We start from the raw sequence: 10,152 nt of genomic DNA on the forward strand, positions 1-10,152 counted from the left end.
GTATTACACCTTACCCCTATATAATGCAGTTACACAGCGCCTCCCCTCTGCACAGGCCGTGCCTGGTATTACACCTTACCCCTATATACTGCAGTTACACAGCGCCTCCCCTCTGCACAGGCCGTGCCTGGTAATACAGCTCATCCTGGAAGTGACTAGAGCGAGGCTTCAATACCAATAACCACCTGCGTCCTCTGGGGGCGCTGTTCCTAGTAACAAGCCTCGTACTGATGATGGATGGAGGATTTGGGTTACAATCCATCACTGCTGCGGCCAGGCAGACCCTGAGCAGACACACGAGCCCGGAGCCAGAGGCTGACACAAGAGCAGTGAGGGGTTAATCCAGTCCATGACTGCGGTGTGAGCGGTACCGCACCGGTACCGGATGCTCAGGCAGAATAGCGGCTCCCCCCAGAAACAGGCGAGCCACTGGCTGCAGGAGGCAGAATAGGGGCGCCCCCTGGATACAGCGCCCTGCCCGCCGCCCCCGCACACCCCGGACAGCACGGAGGGGCACTGGTGTCCCCAGGTCCCCGCTTACCTCAGGCACAGCAGCAGTAGCGGCAGTAGCAGCGGCGGCGGCTCCTCCTCGGGCGGGCGCACATGGTGCTGTGCGGGGGGGCCCCGGCGGTGGCGGGAGGAGGGGGGGGCTGTCACCGCTCCGCGCTCCGGCCCCGCGCTCCGGCTGCTGCTCGCGGGGAGGACGAGGCTTCTTTTTTTTTCCCAGTAATGCAACACAAAATGGCTGCGAAAACAAACCGACGCAACAGCCGCTGAGGAGAGATCACGTGAGAGCGCATGCGCACAGCATCCCCGCTGAGCCGCGGCCGGCGCTCTACCGCCTCCGCTGTGGGGATTAGAGGCTACGTCAGAGCGCCAACCCCGCCCACATACTGGCACTGACCACGCCCACCCCAGCGCCGCAGTGATAACGGCCGAGGGGAGAGGAGAGCCCCAAATTACAGGAGGAGAGGATAGCCCCAAATCACAGGAGTAGAGCCCCAGTTTACAGGAGAGGAGATCCCCAAATTACAAGAGGAGAGGATAGCCCCAAATCACAGGAGGAGATCCCCAACTAACAGGAGGAGAGGAGAGCGACAAATTACAGGAGAGGAGAGCCCCAATTCACAGGAGGAGAGCCCCAGGTCACAGGAGGAGAGGAGATCCCCACATTACAGGAGAAGAGGAGAGCCCCAAATCACAGGAGGAGAGGAGAGCCCCAGATCACAGGAGGAGAGGAGAGCCCCAGATCACAGGAGGAGAGGAGAGCCCCAGATCACAGGAGGAGAGGAGAGCCCCAGATCACAGGAGGAGAGGAGAGCCCCAGATCACAGGAGAGGAGAGCCCCAAATCACAGGAGGAGAGGAGAGCCCCAAATCACAGGAGGAGAGGAGAGCCCCAGATCACAGGAGGAGAGGAGAGCCCCAGATCACAGGAGGAAAGGAGAGTCCCAGATCACAGGAGGAGAGGAGAGCCCTAGATCACAGGAGAGGAGAGCCCCAAATCACAGGAGGAGAGGAGAGCCCCAAATCACAGGAGGAGAGGAGAGCCCCAGATCACAGGAGGAAAGGAGAGCCCCAGATCACAGGAGGAGAGGAGAGCCCCAGATCACAGGAGAGGAGAGCCCCAAATCACAGGAGGAGAGGAGAGCCCCAAATCACAGGAGGAGAGGAAAGCCCCAGATCACAGGAGGAGAGGAGAGCTCCAGATCACAGGAGGAAAGGAGAGTCCCAGATCACAGGAGGAGAGGAGAGCCCCAGATCACAGGAGGAGAGGAGAGCCCCAGATCACAGGAGGAAAGGAGAGCCCCAGATCACAGGAGGAGAGGAGAGCCCCAGATCACAGGTGGAGAGCCCCAGATCACAGGAGGAGAGCCCCAGCTCACAGGAGGAGAGGAGAGCCCCAGCTAACAGGAGGACAGAAGAGCCCCAGCTTACAAGAGGAGAGGAGAGCCCCAGCTTACAGGAGGAGAGGAGAGCCCCAGCTCACAGGAGGAGAGGAGAGCCCCAGCTTACAAGAGGAGAGGAGAGCCCCAACTTACAGGAGGAGAGGAGAGCCCCAGCTTACAGGAGGAGAGGAGATCCCCAAATCACAGAAGGAGAGGAGAGCCCCAGATCACAGGAGGAGAGGAGAGCCCCAAAGTACAGGAGGAGAGGAGAGCCCCAAATTACAGGAGGAGAGGAGAGCCCCAGATCACAGGAGGAGAGGAGATCCCCAGATCACAGGAGGAGAGGAGATCCCCAGATCACAGGAGGAGAGGAGAGCCCCAGATCACAGGAGGAGAGGAGAGCCCCAAATTACAGGAGGAGAGGAGAGCCCCAAATTAAAGGAGGAGAGGAGAGCCCCAGCTTACAGGAGGAGAGGAGAGCCCCAGATCACAGGAGGAGAGGAGATCCCCAGATCACAGGAGGAGAGGAGATCCCCAGATCACTGGAGGAGAAGAGAGCCCCAAATTACAGGAGGAGAGGAGAGCCCCAGATCACAGGAGGAGAGGAGAGCCCCAGATCACAGGAGGAGAGGAGAGCCCCAGATCACAGGAGGAGAGGAGAGCCCCAGATCACAGGAGGAGAGGAGAGCCCCAGATCACAGGAGGAGAGGAGAGCCCCAAATCACAGGAAGAGATGATAGCTCAAATTATATTAGAGGAAAAGGATTACCCAAATTATATGGTGGACCCAAAAAACCAAAATTTTATAGGGAGAGGGCAACCTAAATTATAGGAGGGAGACAATTACCACAAATATACAAAGGTTAAATCTTTAGGAGGAGAGGGAGGAAAGGATTAACCAAATTATAGAATGAGAAGATTATCTAAATTATGGGAAGAGAGAGCTACCCAAATTAAAGCTACAACCAAATTATACAGTCTAGCGATAACCAAAATAATTAAATTATATTATTAAGCAAAAGATAGGAGGAAAGCACAACACAAATAGGAGAGAGAGTATTACACAAATATAGGGGGAGGATTAACCAAATTATAGGAAGAAGAGTTACCCAAATTATAGGATGGAGAGCACTACCCAAAATATCAGAGGGAGAGGATTACACAAATTTTAGGACTAGTTTATTTCCAAAATTATAGGCAAAAAGCATAACACAAATTATAGTGGAGAGAATTACCCTAATTATAGGAGAGGATTACCCAGATTATAGAGGGGAGAGAATAGTACCCAAATTATAGGGAAAGACGATTATCCAAATTATGGTAGATGAGAAGGTTAGCAAAATTTTTGGAGAAGAGGATTACCCAAATATTAGAAGATGAGGATGACCTACATTATATTAAGAGAGGCCTACCTAAATTATAGGAGGAGATGATTACTCAGATTATAAGGGGAGAAGATTACCACAATTTTAAGGGGATATGGTTAACTAGATTATAGAAGGGAGAAGAAAAGGTGTAGGTTGAGAGTATTACCCAAATTATAGGGGGAATACGATTTTCCAAATTATAGGGGGAAAGGATTACTCCAATTATTGGGAGGCAGGATGATTAGCCAAATTAATGAGGCAAACTATTTACCAAATTTTAGGAGAATTTAAATTAGGATTATAAAATTTAGGATTATTCAAATTATATGAGGGAGAGGATTAACCAATAATTAGGAAGATAGGATAACCCAAATAATAGGATGGAGAACATTTACCCAAATTATAGAAGGGAAGGATTATTTAGATTAAAGTAGGTGAGGATTACCCAAATTATAAAAAGGGAGGAATATTCAAATTATAAAAGGATTACCCAAATCCTTGTATTTAATTAGCATTCTGTCCTGCACTAGTCTGAACACTGCCTTACTTCACTCCTGGCTTTCTGCATAAAGTTAAGATGTGAGCTGTGATGCCTCCTCCCCTACATTCCTCCCATGTTAGTGTGGCTTGTCTGGACGTCCATCTGGACCGGGACTCTCATACGTGGTTTGTCTGCCCACTGCTCGCTATAAGTCTTCATTGCTCCATTCTATGATCTATGACCCTTGCTGGTCTTCTGACCATCCGTTTGTCTCTTGTTTCTGTACTGCATTGTCCTCTTGGTTCTAACCTGTATTCGTACGACCATTCTTCTTATGATAATAAGATAAAATATACATAGATAAGATTAAATATAAAGAAAATCTGACTGGATTCTATAAGATCAAAAATTAATTTTAGTCCAATAAAAAGTATAGTGTACATAAAAAAATCTCCATTGAAGTGTTTCAGATGCTGCATGCATTACGTTACATGCTATCAGTAATGTCTGGAATGCACTATATTTATTAATGGGCTAAAAGAAATTTAGGATTTTATGGTGGAAAGGATTACCCAAATGTTAGGGTGAGAAGATTAGCCAAATTTTAAGAGGAGAGGATTACACAAATTTTAGAGGGAGACGATTACCAAAATTATAAGGCGATAGGGTTAACTTGATTATAGAAGGGAGAGGATTATAAAAGTTATAGGTTGAGAGTATTACCCAAATTATAGGGCAGATAAGATTATCTAAAATATAGGGGGAAAGGATTATTCCAGTTATTGGGAGGGAGATGATTATCCAAATGAATGAGGGAAAGGATTTACCAAATCCAGTCACCAAAATGATGGTGGATAGTAAACTTAATTTTAGTGGCCTGAGCCAGGCGGCTGCTGCTAAAGCAAATAAAATTATGGGATGTATCAAGAAAGGAATTGATTTTCATGATAAGGACATAGTTTTGCCCTTATACAAATCCCTGGTCAGGAATTATGGGGCTCATTTACTAAGGGTCCGTCGGACGCATACAATGTATGGGTACACGGATACAATGTTCAAATATCTGAGGCAGTACAAGGATCTCTCCAAAGATCTTTTTATACTTAATCCTGTGACCAGGAAAAGGGGGCATCCTCTGCGCCTAGAGGAGAGGTGGTTCTACCATCACCATAGACAGGGGGCATCCTCTACACCTAGAGGAGAGGAGGTTCTACCATCACCATAGACAGGGGGCATCCTCTACGCCTAGAGGAGAGGAGGTTCTACCATCACCATAGACAGGGGGCATCCTCTACACCTAGAGGAGAGGAGGTTCTACCATCACCATAGACAGGGGGCATCTTGTACACCTAGAGGAGAGGAGGTTCTACCATCACCATAGACAGGGGACATCCTCTACACCTAGAGGAGAGGAGGTTCTACCATCACCATAGACAGGGGGCATCCTCTACACCTAGAGGAGAGGAGGTTCTACCATCACCATAGACAGGGGACATCCTCTACACCTAGAGGAGAGGAGGTTCTACCATCACTATAGACAGAGGCATCCTCTGCGCCTAGAGGAGAGGAGGTTCTACCATCAACATAGGCAGGGGGCATCCTCTACACCTAGAGGAGAGGAGGATCTACCATCACCATAGACAGGGGGCATCCTCTACACCTAGAGGAGAGGAGGTTCTACCATCACCATAGACACGGGCATCCTGTACACCTAGAGGAGAGGAGGTTCTACCATCACCATAGACAGGGGGCATCCTCTACACCTAGAGGAGAGGAGGTTCTACCATCACCATAGACAGGGGGCATCCTCTACACCTAGAGGAGAGGAGGTTCTACCATCACCATAGACAGGGGACATCCTCTACACCTAGAGGAGAGGAGGTTCTACCATCACCATAGACAGGGGGTATCCTCTACACCTAGAGGAGAGGTGTCTCTACCATCACCATAGACAGGGGGCATCCTCTACACCTAGAGGAGAGGAGGTTCTACCATCACCATAGACAGGGGGCATCCTCTACACCTAGAGGAGAGGAGGTTCTACCATCACCATAGACAGGAGGCATCCTCTACACCTAGAGGAGAGGAGGTTCTACCATCACCATAGACAGGGGGCATCCTCTACACCTAGAGGAGACGCGGTTCTACCATTACCATAGACAGGGGGCATCCGCTACACCTAGAAAAGAGGCGGTTCTACCATCACCATAGACAGGGGGCATCCTCTACACCTAGAGGAGAGGAGGTTCTACCATCACCATAGACAGGGGGCATCCTCTACACCTAGAGGAGAGGAGGTTCTACCATCACCATAGACAGGGGGCATCCTCTACACCTAGAGGAGACGCGGTTCTACCATTACCATAGACAGGGGGCATCCGCTACACCTAGAGAAGAGGCGGTTCTACCATCACCATAGACAGGGGGCACCCTCTACACCTAGAGGAAAGGTAGATCTACCATCACCATAGACGGGGAATCCTCTACACCTAGAGGAGAGGAGGTTCTATCATCACCATAGACGGGGGGCATCCTCTACACCCAGAGGAGAGGAGGTTCTACCATCACCATAGACAGGAGACATCCTCTACACCTAGAGGAGAGGAGGTTCTACCACCACCATAGACAGGGGACATCCTCTACACCTAGAGGAAAGGATGTTCTACGATCATCATAGACAGGGGGCATCCTCTACACCTAGAGGAGAGGAGGGTCTACCATCACCATAGACAGGGGGCACCCTCTACACCTAGAGGAGAGGAGGTTCTACCATCACCATAGACAGGGGGCACCCTCTACACCTAGAGGAGAGGAGGTTCTACTATCACCATAGACAGGAGGCATCCTCTACACCTAGAGGAGAGGAGGTTCTACCATCACCATAGACAGGGGGCACCCTCTACACCTAGAGGAGAGGAGGTTCTACTATCACCATAGACAGGGGACATCCTCTACATCTAGAGGAGAGGAGGCTCTACCATCACCATAGACAGGGGGCATCCTCTACTCCTAGAGGAGACGCGGTTCTACCATTACCATAGACAGGGGGCATCCTCTACACCTAGAGGAGAGGAGGTTCTACCATCACCATAGACAGGGGGCATCCTCTACACCTAGAGGAAAGGTAAATCTACCATCACCATAGACAGGGGACATCCTCTACACCTAGAGGAGAAGAGGTTCTACCATCACCAAAGACAGGGGGCATCCTCTACACCTAGAGGAGAGGAGGTTCTACCATCACCATAGACAGGAGGCATCCTCTACACCTAGAGGAAAGGTAGATCTACCATCACCATAGACGGGGAATCCTCTACACCTAGAGGAGAGGAGGTTCTACCATCACCATAGACAGGGGGCATCCTCTACACCTAGAGGAGAGGAGGTTCTACGATCATCATAGAGAGGGGGCATCCTCTACACCTAGAAGGGAGGTGGTTCTACCATCACCATAGACAGGGGGCATCCTCTACACCTAGAGGAGAGAAGGTTCTACCATCACCATAGACATGGGGCATCCTCTACACCTAGAGGAGAGGGGGTTCTACCATCACCATAGACAGGGGGCATCCTCTACACCTAGAGGAAAGGTAGATCTACCATCACCATAGACAGGGGACATCCTCTACACCTAGAGGAGAAGAGGTTCTACCATCACCATAGACAGAGGGCATCCTCTACACATAGAGGAGAGGAGGTTCTACCATCACCATAGACGGGGAATCCTCTACACCTAGAGGAGAGGCGGTTCTACCATCACCATAGACGGGGAATCCTCTACACCTAGAGGAGAGGAGGTTCTACCATCACCTTAGACAGGGGGCATCCTCTACACCTAGAGGAGAGGAGGTTCTACCATTACCATAGACGGGGGGCATCCTCTACACCTAGAGGAGAGGAGGTTCTACCATCACCATAGACGGGGGGCATCCTCTACACCCAGAGGAGAGGAGGTTCTACCATCACCATAGACAGGAGACATCCTCTACACCTAGAGGAGAGGTGGTTCTACCATCACCATAGACACGGGGCATCCTCTACACCTAGAGGAGAGGAGGTTGTACCATCACCATAGACAGGGGACATCCTCTACACCTAGAGGAAAGGATGTTCTACGATCATCATAGACAGGGGGCATCCTCTACACCTAGAGGGGAGGTGGTTCTACCATCACCATAGACAGGGGACATCCTCTACACCTAGAGGAAAGGATGTTCTACGATCATCATAGACAGGGGACATCCTCTACACCTAGAGGAAAGGATGTTCTACGATCATCATAGACAGGGGGCATCCTCTACACCTAGAGGAGAGGTGGTTCTACCATCACCATAGACAGGGGACATCCTCTACACCTAGAGGAGAGGAGGTTCTACCATCACCATAGACAGGGGACATCCTCTACACCTAGAGGAGAGGAGGTTCTACCATCACCATAGACAGGGGGCATCCTCTACACCTAGGGGAGAGGACGTTATACCATCACCATAGACAGGGGGCATCCTCTACACCTAGAGGAGAGGAGGTTCTACTATCACAATAGACAGGGGCATCCTCTACACCTAGAGGAGAGGACGTTCTACCATCACCATAGACAGGGGGCATCCTCTACGCTTACAGGAGACGCAGTTCTACCATCACCATAGACAGGGGGTATCCTCTACACCCAGAGGAGAGGTGGTTCTACCATCTCCATAGACAGGGAGCATCCTCTACACCTAGACGAGAGGTGGTTCTACCATCACCATAGACAGGGGGCATCCTCTACACCCAGAGGAGAGGTGGTTCTACCATCACCATAGACAGGAGGCATCCTCTACACCTAGAGGAGAGGAGATTCTACCATCACTATAGACAGGGGACATCCTCTACACCTAGAGGAGAGGAGGTTCTGCCATCTCCATAGACAGGGGGCATCCTCTACACCTAGAGGAGAGGAGGTTCTTCCATCAACATAGTCAGGGGGCATCCTCTACACCTAGATAAGAGGTAGGTCTATCAGCACCATAGACAGGGGGCATCCTCTACACCTAGAGGAGTGGTGGTTCTACCATCAACATAGACAGTGGGAATAATCTACACCTAGAGGAGAGGAGGTTCTACCATCAACATAGACAGAGGGCATCCTCTACACCTAGAGGAGAGGTGGTTCTACCGTCACCATAGACAGGGGGCATCCTCTACACCTAGAGGAGAGGAGATTCTACCATCCCCATAGACAGGAGGCATCCTCTACACCTAGAGGAGAGGAGGTTCTACCATCACCATAGACAGGGGACATTCTCTACACCTAGAGGAGAGGAGGTTCTACCATCACCATAGACAGGGGGCATCCTCTACACCTAGAGGAGAGGAGGTTCTACCATCACCATAGACAGGGGACATCCTCTACACCTAGAGGAGAGGAGGTTCTACCATCACCATAGACAGGGGGCATCCTCTACACCTAGAGGAGAGGAGGTTCTACCATCACCATAGACAGGGGGCATCCTCTACACCTAGAGGAGAGGTGGTTCTACCATCACCATAGACAGGGGGCATCCTCTATACCTACAGGAGAGGGGGTTCTGCCATCACCATAGACAGGGGTCATCCTCTACACCTAGAGGAGAGGAGGTTCTACCATCACCATAGACAGGGGACATCCTCTACACCTAGAGGAGAGGAGGTTCTACCATCACCATAGACAGGGGGCATCCTCTACACCTAGAGGAGAGGAGGTTCTACCATCACCATAGACAGGGGCGTCCTCTACACCTGGAGGAGAGGAGGTTCTACTATCACCATAGACAGGAGGCATCCTCTACACCTAGAGGAGAGGAGGCTCTACCATCACCATAGACAGGGGGCATCCTCTACACCTAGAGGAGACGCGGTTCTACCATTACCATAGACAGGGGGCATCCTCTACACCTAGAGGAGAGGAGGTTCTACCATCACCATAGACAGGGGCCATCCTCTACACCTAGAGGAGAGGTGGTTCTATCATCACCATAGACAGGAGGCATCCTCTACACCTAGAGGAGAGGAGGTTCCACCATCACCATAGACAGGGGACATTCTCTACACCTAGAGGAGAGGTGGCTCTACAATCACCATAGACAGGGGGCATCCTCTACACCTAGAGATGAGGAGGTTCTACCATCACCATAGACAGGGGGCATCCTCTACACCTAGAGGAGAGGTGGTTCTACCATCACCATAGACAGGGGGCATCCTCTACACCTAGAGGAGAGGAGGTTCTACCATCACCATAGACAGGGGGCATCCTCTACACCTAGAGGAGATGCGGTTCTACCATTACCGTAGACATGGGGCATCCTCTACAACTAGAGGAGAGGCAGTTCTACTATCACCATAGACAGGACGCATACTCTACGCCTACAGAAGAGGTGGTTCTATCAATCACCATAGAC

The 10,152-nt window shown here is 50.7% G+C and overlaps 1 protein-coding gene across 1 annotated transcript in view; it reads right to left on the reverse strand.

Annotated features, from left to right (window-relative positions):
- The window catches only part of LOC140134608 (dual specificity tyrosine-phosphorylation-regulated kinase 1B-like), a 49,598-nt gene extending 48,782 nt beyond the window's left edge, over positions 1-816 (reverse strand). The window contains exon 1 of the mRNA XM_072155047.1: positions 542-816. The gene's annotated coding sequence lies outside the window, so the exon portion shown is untranslated. The remainder of the gene's footprint in view (positions 1-541) is intronic.
- Between the last annotated feature and the right edge of the window lie 9,336 nt (positions 817-10,152).

This window comes from Engystomops pustulosus, chromosome 6 (genome assembly GCF_040894005.1).
Source record: "Engystomops pustulosus chromosome 6, aEngPut4.maternal, whole genome shotgun sequence".
NCBI classification, from domain to species: Eukaryota; Metazoa; Chordata; class Amphibia; order Anura; family Leptodactylidae; genus Engystomops; species Engystomops pustulosus.